This window comes from Bubalus kerabau, chromosome 15 (assembly GCF_029407905.1).
Source record: "Bubalus kerabau isolate K-KA32 ecotype Philippines breed swamp buffalo chromosome 15, PCC_UOA_SB_1v2, whole genome shotgun sequence".
Taxonomy (NCBI): domain Eukaryota; kingdom Metazoa; phylum Chordata; class Mammalia; order Artiodactyla; family Bovidae; genus Bubalus; species Bubalus kerabau.
In genome coordinates, this window is record NC_073638.1 from 19,525,726 (window position 1) to 19,541,654 (window position 15,929).

The 15,929-nt window shown below is 40.9% G+C and overlaps 1 long non-coding RNA gene across 1 annotated transcript in view; it reads left to right on the plus strand.

The window, feature by feature from the left end:
* LOC129628043 (uncharacterized) overlaps positions 1-11,446 on the plus strand; it is a 36,451-nt gene extending 25,005 nt beyond the window's left edge. The window contains exon 4 of the long non-coding RNA XR_008702702.1: positions 11,317-11,446. This is a non-coding gene — a long non-coding RNA (uncharacterized LOC129628043). The remainder of the gene's footprint in view (positions 1-11,316) is intronic.
* Positions 11,447-15,929: the final 4,483 nt, after the last annotated feature.

Below are 15,929 nucleotides of genomic sequence, written 5' to 3' on the forward strand. Positions count from 1 at the left end.
CCTCAAAATAAAATCTGTCTCTGTTTCCATTTTTCCCCATCTATTTGCCATGAAGTGATGGGACCAGGTGCTATGATCTTAGTTTGTCGAATGTTGAGTTTTAAGCCAGTTTTTTTCACCCTCATTTTTCATCTTCATCAAGAGGCTCTTTAGTTCCTCTTCACTTTATGCTATTAGCATGGTGTCATCTGCATATCTGAGGTTATTGTTATTTTCTTCCAGCAGTCTTGAGCTTCATCCAGCTGGGCATTTCTCATGATGTACTCTGCATAGAAGTTAAATAAGCAGGATAACAATATGCAGCCTTGACATACTTTTTTCACAATTTTGAACCAGGCATGAGCTTTGCTCATTTTTGCAAAGCAACTTGGAACCCAAATTACAGGTTCAATTCAGTGTTCCTGATAAAAGGGATCTTGGGTCCTAGGTATTTGACAAACTACTAAATTATTTGCAAAATCTCATTTGCTCAGTGAACCCTGATACTTTACGTGAAATGGAATTCACAAGCACAATAAAGCCCTTCATTGTTTGGTACTCTGAAGGGTATCCTCATTCAGTTTCATAATCATTTGTCATTTCTCTATAGCTTAAAATCATGTCACTTGTCTATAACTTACAGAAAAACTTATTCAACAACCAGGAATTTTATCTGTACTTTAAAGAAAATTTAAGTCCTCTTTATTTGCATAACTTGAAATACATAATAGTTAACACATACTCTAGAACCAGTGTTTAAATCTTGTCTTTACCATTTACTGACTGTAATGACAAAATTTTGTAATTTTATAATCGTGACAAAATTAATTATGTTCTCTATGCCTCAGTGGCACTCCATCCCCGTCCCCCGCCCCCCATAAAATAGGGTCAAAGATAGTATGATTAAAAGAGATAATTCAAGTTAAGCACTTTGAAAAGTTGTTTTTGTTCAGTCGTCCAGTCATGTCCGACTCTCTGTGACCCCATGGACAAAAGCACACCAGGCCTCCTTGTCTCTCACCATCTCCAGAAGTGTGCCCACGTTCATGTCCATTGCACTGCCATCCCGCCATCTCATCCTCTGATGTTCTCTTCTCCTTCTGTTCTCAAGCTTCCCCAGCATCAAGGATTTTTCCAATGAGTTGACTGTTCACATCAGGTGACCAAAATACTGGAGCTTCAGCTTCAGCATCAGTCCTTCCAGTGAGTATTCAGGGTTGATTTCCCTTAAAATTGACTGGTTTGATCTCCTTTCTATCCAAGGGACTTCCAGGAATCTTCTCCAGCACCACAGTTCAAAGGCATCAATTCTTTGGTATTCTGCCCTCTTTAAGTTCAGCTCTCACAACTGTACGTGACCATTGGGAAGATGATAGCCTTGATTATACAGACCTTCAACAGAGTAATGTCTCTGTTTTTCAACATATTGTCTAGGTTTGTCATAGCTTTCCTGCCTAGAAGCAATTGTCTTCTGATTTCATGGCTGCAGTCACCATCCACAATGATTTTAGAGCCCAAGAAGAGGTAATCTGTCACTACTTCCACATTTTCCCCTTCTATTTGCTAAGAAGCAATGGGGCCAGATGCTTGATCTTAATTTTTTTAATATTTAGTTTTAAGCCAGCTTGCTCACTCTCTTCCTTCACCATCAAGAGGCTCTTTGGTTCCTCTTCACTTTCTGCTATTACAATGGTATCATCTGCATAACTGAAATTGTTGATTTTCTCCCTCCAATTTTGATTTCAGCTTGTAACTCATTCAGCCTGGTATTTCTCATGGTGTGCTCAACACATAAATTAAATAAACAGGGTGACAACAGACAGCCCTGATGTACTCCTTTCTCAATCCTGAAACAATCAGTTGTTCCATACAGGGCTCTATTGCTTCTTGACCCAAATATAGGTTTCTCAGGAGACAGGTTAGACGGGTCTGGTATTCCCATCTCTTTGAGAGCTTTCCACAGTTTGTTATGATCCACACAGTCAAACGCTTTAGTGAAGTTGATAAAACAGAGGTAGATGTTTTTCTGGTGTTCCCTTGCTTTCTCTCTGATCCAGCAAATGTTGGCAATTTGATCTCTGGCTCCTCTGTCTTTTCTAAACCCAGCTTGGACATCTGGACATTCTTGGTTCACATAATGCTGAAGCCTAGCATGCAAGATTTTAAGCATGACCTTACTAGCATGGGAGATGAGTGCAACTGTCCGATGGCTTGAACATTCTTTAGTACTACCCTTCTTGGGAATTGCGATGAGGATTGACCTTTTCCAGCCCTGTGGCCACTGCTAGGTCTTACAGATTTGCTGACATATTGAGTGCAACATTATGATAGCATCATTCTTTAGGGTTCTGAATAGCTCTATTGGAATGCCAGGAGAAATATCAATAACATCAGATATGCAGATGACACTACCCTTATGGCAGAAAGTGAAGAGGAACTAAAAAGCCTCTTGATGAAAGTGAAAGTGGAGAGTGAAAAAGTTGGCTTAAAGCTCTACATTCAGAAAACGAAGATCATGGCATCTGGTCCCATCACTTCATGGAAAATAGATGGGGAAACAGTGGAAACACTGTCAGACTTTATTTTGGGGGGCTCCAAAATCACTGCAGATGGTGACTGCAGCCATGAAATTAAAAGACGCTTACTCCTTGGAAGAAAAGGTATGACCAACCTAGATAGAATATTCAAAAGCAGAGACATTACTTTGCCAACAAAGATCCATCTAGTCAAGGCTATAGTTTTTCCAGTGGTCATGTATGGATGTGAGAGTTGAACTGTGAAGAAAGCTGAGCACCGAAGAATTGATGCTTTTGAACTGTGGTGTTGGAAAAGACTCTTGAGAGTCCCTTGGACTGCAGGGAGAGCCAACCAGTCCATTCTGAAGGAGATCAGCCCTGGGATTTCTTTGGAGGCAATGATTCTGAAGCTGAAACTCCAGTACTTTGGCCACCTCATGCGAAGAGTTGACTCATTGGCAAAGACTCTGATGTTGGGAGGGATTGGGGCAGGAGGAGAAGGGGATGACAGAGGATGAGATGGCTGGATGGCATCACTGACTCGATGGACGTGAGTCTGAGTGAACTCTGGGAGTTGGTGATGGACAGGGAGGCCTGGCGTGCTGCGATTCATGGGGTTGCAAAGAGTCAGACACGACTGAGTGACTGAACTGACTGACTGACTGCAATTCCATTGCATCCACTAGTTTTATTCACAGCAGTGCTTCCTAAGGCCCACTTGACTTCACACTCCAGAATATCTGGCTCTGGGTGACAGACCACAACATTATAGTTATCCAGTTCATTAAGATCTTTTTTGTACAGTTCTTCCATGCATTCTTTTAATCTTTTCTTGATCTCTTCTGAGTCTACTAGGTCTCTACATTCTCTGTCCTTTATTGTGCCAATCTTTGGGTGAAATGTTCCTTTGATATTTCCAATTTTCCTGAAGAAATTTCTAGTCTCTCCTCTTATGTTGGTTTCCTCTATTTTCTTTCTTTCTTTTTTTTTTTTTTTGGTTTTACAAACAATTTTTTTTTTAATTGAAGTATAGTTGATTTACTCTATTGTGTTGATTCAGCTGTACAGCAAAATGATTCACTTGTGCACACACACACACATATATAAATTGCTTTTGGTACTGTTTTCCATTACAGTTTATCACAGGATACTGAATATAGTTCTCTGTGCTCTACAGTAGAACTTTGTTGTTTATCCCTTCCATACATAGTAGCTTATATCCGCTAACCCCAGCCTCCCACTCCATCCCTCCCCCAGCTCCCTCCCCCTTGGCAACCATAAGTCTGTTCTCAATGTCTAAGAGTCTGTTTCTGTTTCATAGATATGCTCATTTGTGTCATATGTTAGATTCCACATAGAAGCGATACCACATGGTATTTGTTTTTCTCTTTCTGACTCACTTCACCTAGTATGGTATTCTCTAGTTGCATCCATGTTGCTGCAAATGGCATTATTTTGTTCTTTTTTATGACTGGGTAATATTCCTCTGTGTGTGTGTGTGTGTGTGTGTGTGTGTACACACCACATCTTTATCCGCTCATCTGTTGATGAAGGTTTAGGTTGTTTCCATGTCTCGGCTCTTGTGAATAGTGCTGCTGTCAACATAAAGGTGCATATGTCTTTTTGGATTAGAGTTTTGTCTGTATATACACCCAGGAGTGGAATCACTAGATCATATGGTAATTTATTTTTACTTTTCTGAGGAACCTCCATACTCTTTCCCATTTTTCAATTGAGTTGTTTGTTTGTTTTGCCATTGAGTGTATGTATTTTGGAAATTAAGCCCTCATTGGTAGCATTGTTAGCAATATTTTGTCCCATTGTGTAGGTTGTCTTTTTGTTTTGTTTATGGTTTCTTTTGCTGTGCAAAGGCTTGTACGTTTGATTAGGTCTCATTTGTTTATTTTTGTTTTTATTTCTGTTGCCTTGGGAGACTGACCTAAGAAAACATTGCTGTGATTTATGTCAGAGAATATTTTCCTATGATCTCTTCTAGGAGTTTTATAGTATCATGTTTTATGTTTAAGTCTTTAAGCTATTTGGAGTTTATTTTTGTGTATGATGAGAGGGTGTGTTCTGATTTTGTTGGTTTCCTCTATTTTTATGCACTGTTTATTGAAGAAGGCCTTCTTTTCTCTCCTTACTATTTTTTGGAACTCTGGATTTAGTTGGATGCATCTTTCCCTTTCTCCCTTGCTTTTGCTTCTCTTCTTTCTTCAGCTATTTGTAAAGCCTCTTCAGATAACCACTTTGCCCTTTTGCTTTTTTTTTTTTCCTTTGGAATGAGTTTTTTCACTGCTTCTTGTACAACATTACAGACCTCTGTCCACATTTCTCCAGGCATACTATTTACTAGGTCTAATCCCTTGAATCTATTTGTCACCTCAAATGCATATTCACTGGGGATTTAAGTCATACCTGGCTGGCCTAATGGTCTTTCCCCACTTTTTTAGTTTAAGCCTGCATTTTGCTATGAGAAACTGATGATCTGAGCCACAGTTAGCTGCAGGCCTTGTTTTTGCTGATTGCATACAGCTACTTCATCTTGCGCTACAAAGAATGTAATCAGTTTCATTTCAATACTGACCACTTGGTGATGTCAATGGTAAATTCATCTCTCATGCTGATGAAAAAGGGTGTTTGCTATGACAAGTGTACTCTTTTGGCAGAATTTAGTTAGACTTTGCCCAGCTTCATTTTGTTCTCCAAGGCCAAACTTGCCTGTTACTCCAGGTATCTCTTTTGCATGCCAATCTCTAATGATGAATAGATCATCTTTTTCTTTGGTGTTAGTTCTAAGAGGTCTTCTAGGTATCCATAGAACTTATCAACTTCAGCTTCTTCGACATCAGTGGTAAGGGCATAGACTTGGATTACTGTGATGTTGAATGGCTTGCCTTGGAAATGAAACCAAGATCATTCAGTCATGCTTGAGGTTGCATCTAAGTACTGCGTTTTGGACTCTTTTATTACTTATGCAATTATGTAAAGTTTAAAAATAAAATAAAATTTTAAAAAAATATATTACTTATGAGGGCTACTCCATTTCTTCCAAAGGTTTTTTTTCCCCAGTACTAGACATAATGGTCCTCTGAATTAAATTTGCCCATTCCCATCCATTTTAGTTCATTGATTCCTAAGATGTTGATGCTTATTACTATTTCCTGCTAGACCACATCCAATTTACCTTGATTCGTGGAACTAATATCCCAGGTTCCTATGCAATACTGTATTTTGCAGCACTAGATTTTACTTTCACCACCAGACATATCCGTAACTACGTATCATTTCCACTTTGGCCCAGTGGCTTCATTCTTTCTGGGGCTATTAGTAGTTGTCCCCCTCTCTTCCCCAGAAGCATATAGGACACCTTCTTACCTAGGGGGCTCATCTTTTGGTGTCATATCTTTTTGTCTTTTTATAAAGTTCATGAGATTCTCATGGCAAGTATCCTGGGATGGTTTGCATTCCCTCCTCCAGCGGATGACATCTTGTCAGAACTTTCAACTATGACCCATCCATCTTGAGTGGCCCTATATGGCAAGGCTCATAGCTTCATTAAGTTACACAAGCCTCTTGACCATGGCAAGGCAATGATCTGTGAAGGAGACTTTGAACAGTATCTGGCCCTAAATTATCATTCAGTTCAGTTCAGTTCAGTCTCTCAGTCGTGTCCGACTCTTTACGACCACAATAATTGCAGCATGCCAGGCCTCCCTGTCCATCACCAACGCCCAGAGTTCACCCAGACTCATGTCCATCGAGTCAGTGATGCCATCCAGCCATCTCATCCTCTGTCATCCCCTTCTCCTCCTGTCCCCAATCCCTCCCAGCATCAGAGTCTTTTCCAATGAGTCACTCTTCGCATGAGGTGGCCAAAGTACTGGAGTTTCAGCTTTAGCATCATTCCTTCCAAAGAAATCCCAGGGGATCTCCTTCAGAATGGGCTGGTTGGATATCCTTGCAGTCCAAAGGACTCTCAAGAGTCTTCTCCAACACCACAGTTCAAAAGTATCAATTCTTCAGTGCTCAGCTTTCTTCACAGTCCAACTCTCACATCCATACATGACCACAGGAAAAACCATAGCCTTGACTAGATGAATCTTTGTTGGCAAAGTAATGTCTCTGCTTTTGAATATGCTATCTAGGTTGGTCATAACTTTCCATCCAAGGAGTAAGCGTCATTTAATTTCATGGCTGCAGTCACCATCTGCAGTGATTTTGGAGCCCCAAAAAATAAAGTCTGACACTGTTTCCACTGTTTCCCCATCTATTTTCCATGAAGTGATGGGACCAGATGCCATGATCTTCGTTTTCTGAATGTTGAGCTTTAAGCCAACTTTTTCACTCTCCCCTTTCACTTTCATCAAGAGGATTTTTAGTTCCTCTTCACTTTCTGCAATAAGGGTGGTGTCATCTGCATATTTGAGGTTATTGATATTTCTCCCAGAAATCCTGATTCCAGCTTGTGCTTCTTCCAATCCAGGGTTTCTCATGATGTACTCTATATAGAAGGTAAATAAGCAGGGTATCAATATACAGCCTTGACGTACTCCTTTTCCTATTTGGAATCAGTCTGTTGTTCCATGTCCAGTTCTAACTGTTGCTTCCTGACCTGCATACAAATTTCTCAAGAGGCAGATCAGGTGGTCTGGTATTCCCATCTCTTGAAGAATTTTCCACAGTGTATTGTGATCCACACAGTCAAAGGCTTTGGCATAGTCAAAAAAGCAGAAATAGATGCTTTTCTGGAATTCTTTTGCTTTTTCCATGATCCAGCGGATGTTGGCAACTTGATCTCTGGGTCCTCTACCTTTTCTAAAACCAGCTTGAACATCTGGAAGTTCATGGTTCACATATTGCTGAAGCTTTGCTTGGAGAATTTTGAGCATTACTTTACTAGCATGTGAGATGAGTGCAATTGTGCAGTAGTTCGAGCATTCTTTGGCATTGCCTTTCTTTAGGATTGGAATGAAAACTGATGTTTTCCAGTCCTGTGGCCACTGCTGAGTTTTCCAAATTTGCTGGCTATTGAGTGCAGCACTTTCACAGCATCATCTTTCAGGATTTGAAATAGCTCAACTGGAATTCCATCACCACCACTAGCTTTGTTCGTGGTGATGCTTTCTAAGGCCCACTTGACTTCACATTCCAGGATGTCTGGCTCTAGGTCAGTGATCACATCATTGTGATTATCTGGGTCGTGAAGATGTTTTTTGTACAGTTCTTCTGTGTATTCTTGCCACCTCTTCTTAATATCTTCTGCTTCTGTTAGGTCCATACCATTTCTGTCCTTTATCGAGCCCATCTTTGCAGGAAATGTTCCCTTGGTACCTCTAATTTTCTTGAAGAGATCTCTAGTCTTCCCCATTCTGTTGTTTTCCTCTATTTCTTTGCATTGATCACTGAGGAAGGCTTTCTTATCTCTTGCTATTCTTTGGAACTCTGCATTCAGATGCTTATATCTTTCCTTTTCACCTTTGCTTTTTGCTTCTCTTCTTTTCACAGCTATTTGTAAGGACTCCCCAGACAGCCATTTTGCTTTTTTGCATTTCTTTTCCATGGGAATGGTCTTGATCCCTGCCTCCTGTACAATGTCACGAACCTCATTCCACAGTTCATCAGGCACTCTATCTATCAGATCTAGGCCCTTAAACCTATTTCTCACTTCCTCTGTATAATCATAAGAGATTTGATTTAGGTCATACCTGAATGGGCTAGTGGTTTTCCCTACTTTCTTCAATTTAAGTCTGAATTTGGCAATAAGGAGTTCATGGTCTGAGCCACAGTCAGCTCCTGGTCTTGCTTTTGCTGACTTCATAGAGCTTCTCCATCTTTGGCTGCAAAGAATATAATCAATCTGATTTCAGTGTTGACCATCTGGTGATGTCTATGTATAGAGTCTTCTCTTGTGTTGTTGGAAGAGGGTGTTTGTTATGACCAGTGCGTTTTCTTGGCAAAACTCTATTAGTCTTTGCCCTGCTTCATTCCGTATTCCAAGGCCAAATTTGCCTGTTACTCCAGGTGTTTCTTGACTTCCTACTTTTGCATTCCAGTCCCTTATAATGAAAAGGACATCTTTTGGGGTGTTAGTTCTAAAAGATCTTGTAGGTCTTCATATAACCGTTCAACTTCAGCTTCTTCAGCATTACTGGTTGGGGCATAGACTTGGATTACTGTGATATTGAATGGTTTGCCTTGGAAACGAACAGAGATCATTCTGTCACTTTTAAGATCGCATCCAAGTACTGCATTTTGGACTCTTTTGTTGACCATGATGGCTACTCCATTTTTTCTGAGGGATTCCTGCTAGCAGTAGTAGATATAATGGTCATCTGAGTTAAATCCACCCATTCCAGGCCATTTTAGTTAGCTGATTCCTAGAATGTCGACATTCACTCTTGTCATCTCTTGTTTGACCACTTCCAATTTGCCTTGATTCATGGACCTGACATTCCAGGTTCCTATGCAATATTGCTCTTTATAGCAACGGACCTTGCTTCTATCACCAGTCACATCCACAGCTGGGTAATGTTTTTGCTTTGGCTCCATCCCTTCATTCTTTCTGGAGTTATTTCTCCACTGATCTCCAGTAGCATACTGGACACCTACTGACCCGGGGAGCTCCACTTTCAGTATCCTATCATTTTGCCTTTTCATACTGTTCATGGGGTTCTCGAAGCAAGAATACTGAAGTGGTTTGCCATTCCCTTCTCCAGTGGACCACATTCTGTCAGCCCTCTCCACCATGACCCACCCATCTTGGGTGGTCCCATGGGCATGGCTTAGTTTCATTGAGTTAGACAAGGCTGTGGTCCTAGTGTGATTAGATTGACTAGTTTTCTGTGAGTATGGTTTCAGTGTGTTTGCCCTCTGATGCCCTCTTGCAACACCTACCATCTTATTTGGGTTTCTCTTACCTTGGGCATGGGGTATCTCTTCACAGCTGCTCCAGCAAAGCACAACCGCTGCTCCTTACCTTGGACGAGGGGTATCTCCTCACCGCCTCCCTTCCTGACCTTCAACGTGGGATAGCTCCTCTAGGCCCTCCTGCGCCCACGCAGCCAGGGCTCCTTGGACGTGGGGTTGCTCCTCCCAGTCGCCGCCCTGGCCTCCAGCTTGGAGGCATGGGATAGCTCCTCCTGGCCACCGCCCCTGACCTTGGATGCGGGGCAACTGCTCTCATCACCGCACCTGACCTTGGACGCGGGGTAGCTCCTCTCAGCCGTTCCTGCGCCGTGGCAGCCTGGCACTCTCGGCCACCGCCCCTGACCTCGGACGCAGGGCAACTCCTCTTGGCCGCTGCCCTTCGGGCATGGGGTCCTCCCAGCTTCTGCCCCTGACCTCGGACGTGGTTATTGTCCCATATATTAAATGTTTGAAAACAAAATCTTACTAGAAGTTCTCTTTCAGAAGGATTATCCATCGTCTTCCTTTATGGCATGTGTTTGTCTTCTCTTTGGCTGTTAAAATTTATTCACCAGTGAAAATATAGCACCTCTTATGATCTCTTCCTTCTTGTCTTATTTCCTCAATAAAGGTAACAATTTCTTACCTTTGTATGTGCTTAATGGTTTGCAAGTCAGGTTCGCATATTTTTTTGGCCAAGACAATGCCATAACTATTTATTGTACCATTTTAAAGATAGGCAAACTGAGATTGGGATGTTAAGTCACTTGCCTGGGGTCCACATTAAAATCCAAGTCCTTTTGTCACAAATCCTGAACTCTTTCCATGTGTCAAATGGCTTCTTTATAAACAGCAAAATTCAGGAAATTATAAATTTCTATTTTTACACAACTCCAAGTATGAGGATAGAGCTAAAAAGATGAATTCAGCCCAAGGCAATTCTAAACTATAAAAATTAGAGGCTAAAGCTTTTACCAGTGTTGTTCCTTTGGGTAATTCAATCTCCCAAACCCTGATGAGCCTAAAGCTTTCCTTATGAAGAGAACAAGTGAGTCTCTAGGTACCAATTTAAACATCATTCAAAGCAAACTTTCAAGATGTGCATAGTTTTTAAATATATGCCCATGTTTATATTATAAATTTAAAGTGCAAATTTCAGAGAGGTGTAATGTTTTCTAGGAGTTTGAAAACACTTGAAGGATCTGAAAGACCAGATTAATCTTTTTTTTAAAAAAAAAATCATTTTTACTGATTTTTTTGGTTTATGAGCTTAAAGGTGTAATGGAATCTGATTCTGTCATTTCTGCTTCTTTTGTTATTTTACATCCTATGCCTTGTAAGGAGGGAATCTTGTAGCAGCAAAGCACATCAAAGTTAAGCTTTGAGAAATGATCTATACTGTATAGATAGGGGTTTTGTCCTAGAGGTGCTGAAATATGTCCAGTATCAACCGGCAATGTGAGAGGAAGAGCTCACCAGCCTTGACCGAAAAGGAAGAGAACAAGAGAAATTGGGAAGATAGCACTCAAAGGAAGAAGAGTGAGTGTAGAAGAAAGAAGGGATGCAACAGAAGTGGAACCCAGACACTCCACTGGAGGAATGAATCTATGGTTGAAAGTTGATCAGTGGCAACTGCAAAAAAGTGTTATGTATTCATTTAGTACTCTCAATGCATTCATGAGTGGCTACTACTAAGACATTATTTTTTTTATATTACTAAGGTTTTTCTCTCTGGTAACAGAAGCGATCACTATACCATGATTCCAGACACTATGGAACCTAACACAGGACAAGAGAGGCATGGTTATTCCTGAGCATGAGATGAGAGAGAATGGTACAATCATAATTAATTTCTTTAGGGTTGAAAAACTGGACAATGAATTCAGAAAAATTATCCCCTTCATTTTTTCAGCGTAAGTGAGACAATTTGTCAAATCCCTGAATGTCAGTGAAAACTGCTTGAAGATTGGTCATCAGGACATCAATAAGACAATGCTTCTAAGAACTCTCTGAACTCATGGATTCTTTGTGCAATCGAAACCTCCCATTGTATCTAGAGCATTAAAGTTTTTAAAACAGAATTGAATAAATTATTTCATTTTCAATACCTAAACCTCTGCAAAACTAGGCCCTCCTTCTATATTCTTTGTTTCAAACACTTTATTTTTAATATAAATAGTATATACAAATAAAAAGAACTTAAAAGCTAACAGATATATTTTCTTTGTCCTTTTGGGATTCTTTGTTTCAGCCCATAAATCATACATGAAACAAAGCAGTTTCTTGAATATTAAAATATAGACACCATGAATAAGTCTAAAGTTCAAATATAGACTCTTTTGTCCAATTATCTGTTGTGGCCAGAAAGACTTGAGGCTGAGTGCTCTCAGCTCACCCCACCACAAGGAGGAGCTCTCCCACCTCCATGCAGAGGCTTAAGTCTGGTAAAGGGAGGTGGCCTAAGACACAGAGTGGAACAGCTTCTGATCTTTGGCTGTGCAAGTGCTCAGTTATAGTTTGGGGAAGACTGCTTCTTGGAGCTGTTCACTCTTTCTCCCTTTCCCAGGACCTCAGGGGACCCAGTCCTTGAGACTTAGGAGAGTCTCCAGAGGAGCCCACTGAGGTGTACTGCCCTAGGAGGCCTGCTCATGGCCTGCATGCAGCAGCCAACTTTTCACCTGTAGCACAGACAGGGCTGAAATGGCAAGATTATCACATATTGGCCTGTGTGATAACTAGCTCTGTCTTTTCAAGGTAACATGTTTCCCAAGGCTGAATTGTCATAAATAAGCCTCATTTCTTAAAGCCCAATTTCAGGAGTAAAGACAGAATGAAATAAAAATGCAAGGTAGGATTCTTCATGAAAACATGGGGACAGGACAGAGATAAGAGCAATATTGAAAATCCCCACTCTTCCTTTTAATCATTTGACCCTCTTCTGTGGGACTCTTTTACCAGAGCTCCTTTGATAGCAATGCAATTGATAGATTCAAATTGTATTTTTACTCTCCATCTTTCAACAAAGATGGTGACAAGCCAAATTTATCGAAAGACAGGTGGAGAAGATTGTGGGGAATAAAAGAAAAGAGAAAATTGATGTCTAAATTCCCAACTCCTGTGTAATTGAGCATTAGCCACATAATGTTTGTGTAATTTTATGCCAAGAGCCCAGATGGGGGTGTGGGACACAGTTTAAGGGGGTGCTGGACTTGTTCTTAATAATATTTTTCTTCTTGGCATGGACAGTCTAACTAAACAGAAAATGTTTTGGCTAATTAGAAGTATCAGGATGTTTCCAGGAAGTGGAAGGTAAATCAGTACCTCGTGTGATTGTGGGAGGGAAAGAACCCAGCTGGAGGAAGCAGAGCAACTGAGACACCCCACCCTTTGGTGATGGGCTGGCAGGTTCCAGAGGGACACATTCTGTGAGCTGGGAATGCATCCAGCAGCGATGATGATGGTTTCAAACAGGCTTACCTAATTTGCAGACCTACTGAACCAGAGAGAAAGGCCCACATCAGGCAGTCACATCCCACCCCTGTTATGAAGCAGCTACAGTCTCTACCTCATAGCATGTGCCACGTGGGCTTTAGACCCAGGTGGCAACTGCACACTGGGACACTGCAGAGATTAAACTACTGTTGCCCCTGACTCAGAGAGGCCATATCACTCTATGGTTTTAGATGGTAGTGTTTTAGACTCTAGGGAAAACCCATTCAAAATGGAGGTTGGGCCAAATTTCTTTGTCTTAGTGAATATGCTTTTTTCCTCTCTCTCTCTTTTAAGAAGCTGCAGAGAATTGTCAGTGAAAAGCCAAGTGGAGTTTCTATTCTACTAAGTCATATTTAAATGGAATTTATTGGCTTTACCAACATCTCAGAGATTCCTGAAAACTTGATCCAACGTTCACATCCTTGAAAAACAACCTGGACCAGGGGGTGGGGCTGTTAGACAAGTGGATGAGTGAGAAGAGCAGCAACATGTGCAGAGGAAAAGTCATGTTCTCCCCTTGAATGAAGATCCACTGGGGTAGAGAGAAGAAAAAGGCCAAAAGAGAATGGAAACAAGCCACTATTGTTGGCAAGATCCTTTGAGTCCAGGGGAAATGGAAACTTTGGGACCAGAGAAAAGGGAGACTACAGGATGGAGTGAAGAAGGAGGACTCTGTCCAGGGCTCTGACATTCTAACAGAAGAACAGCCACCGAGGCTAGCATCACGCTGACCTACTTTCATATCCAAGCTCAGTCATTTCTTATTCATTCATGAACTTTGTCACCTAAAGAACACTTGTGAGGATTAAAGGAGATAATGTTTTTAAGGTGTTTGTCACTTGCCCAGCACTCAGTAGTCACCGGTGTTGGTGGTACTGTCATAGGTACTGTGAAGAAAAGTATCTCTCTTCTCAAGGCCTTTGTAACTTTCTTCTCAAGGGAGATGGAAGGTCCCAGAGCAGAGTGGCTGTTATTCCAGGCCACCAATCTCTCTGGCAGTGCAAATAATCATGACAGAAACAGACAAACAAAATTAAACAATATGAGTTAGAAGAGGTAGAAGAGGCAATTTATTTTAAGGATTTGAGAAAGTTTCAGGAAAATTGAGAGAAATGCAGCTGGGTCTCAGTAACAAGTGGAATCAGAAGGTAGGGACCCAATTGCTTTGTTTTGTTGAGTAGAATTCTCTTTTTCTGTTTCTAAGGCAGCACAGAGCTAAGTTTTTGCTTAGAAAGTCAGTGGGAGTTGTTACTAGAGCGTGGACTGTGTCCCTAACCTTTTCTTCTAAGTTTGTTTCGTTGTCTGTTTCCCTGAGGTCATTGCTGTGGAGCCGCGTAACAGTGGGACCCAAGCAGCAGGAGACATTTTTACAATCTAAGTGCCCAGAACCAGACTGTTATCTTTGTGAGATCCAATTAAAAACAATCTAAGAAAGACAGTGATTGTCCAGTTTGGACAAGATGGCCACCCCTAAACAACAACCATATCCCTGATGGGCACATCTTGGGTCAGGTACCCAGCCCTGTACCAGCCATCTGTGGCCAAGAGGGCAGAATCAGGCCAGATTGACACTATTGTTCCCATGGTAACTGTGCAAATGGGGGTGGAAGGGACAGTCCTCAGAAGAGGAGTTCTTGGCAGGCAGAGTTCAGGAGGATTCATCCCAGAGCTCTCTCCATGCTGGAAGGGAGACATGATGGGATCAGATCTCTATTTCCATGTCCTCAGATTCCTTGGGACTATCATGTTCTGATCTGATTTTTCCAGAGTGGCAAAATGAACTGTCATCAAGGTGAATTTGGAATCCCTGTCATCTTGGAAAAGAGGTGGGAGGTCAAAGAAATCATAGGGGAAAAAAAAAAAGAAAAAGAAAGCAATTCTATCATTTTTTTTTTTAAATAAGTCTTCTGGAGTCTTCTGGCCCAATGCAAACAACTCAGGACTTACTTGACCTCTGTTTATTGATAAAGTGTAAAAGTTAAAGATGTAAGATGTAAGTTAAAGATGTAAGTTGAAATGTAAGATGTGGGTTTGAGTCTTGGCTATGTTATATTATTACTGTATGACCCAGGGTAGATTACAACACCTTGGTTTTTTCATGTATAAAATGAGGATAAAAATGAAATCATCCATCTAGTGTTGTGAGAAAATATGTATTACAGGCTTACTATAGTGAACTTGATGCAGGAAACATTAGCTATTATGGTTTATACTACTTGAGTTTTCATTCAACAAAGTCATAATATACAACCTTCAATAATAGCTATTAGTACCCTTCTTCTTTTTCAGAGATTATAAACTCTGTGGGGTTAGGGATCATATCTTATTTGTTATCTGTCTTTGCTTCACAGGCCTCCTACAGTACTCCCATAGCAGAAGCTCACTAAATATTGACCAAATCAATGATAAGTGAATGATGAGTGGGCTGGTCGGCCCTGTGTGTACTTTCCACTGTTTCCTGGGGGCTCTGCAAACAGGCAGCATGGTATGGTAATATAACTGGGACACACATTGTGAGCTGATATCTTTCACAATTACAGATGAATTAGTTCTATTAATTTGTTCATGTATTTAACAAATATTTGTTGAATGTTTACCAGTATTTCAGATATGAGTCAGTTTCTGATTATATAGAGAATTCCTGCTGCCATGGAATTTACATGAAATGGCATATACCTGTACAGGATTTTCATGACCTTGTGTGCAAACTCTCTAGTCCTGGATAATAACTTCTGTTTAATTCCATCTGCCTCACTTGTCGGTGACCTCCTTGAGGACAAGAGTCATATATTTTATCTCTGTGCCTAGTTCAGTGATTTTTACATAACACGATTCAATAAATGATGAACCAATGAATGAATACATGAATGAATGATTCCCTGGAATCTTTTCCAGGTCCCTAGAGAACCCTGACAACCTTTGCAATATATTTATTCCTTACTTAATCTCCATATCCTTTGGGTAAGACAGACACAGCAGTGAGTTTTACAGGTGACCCTTTGAGTCTTCCAAGTCCTGCCTGACAACTTGAGT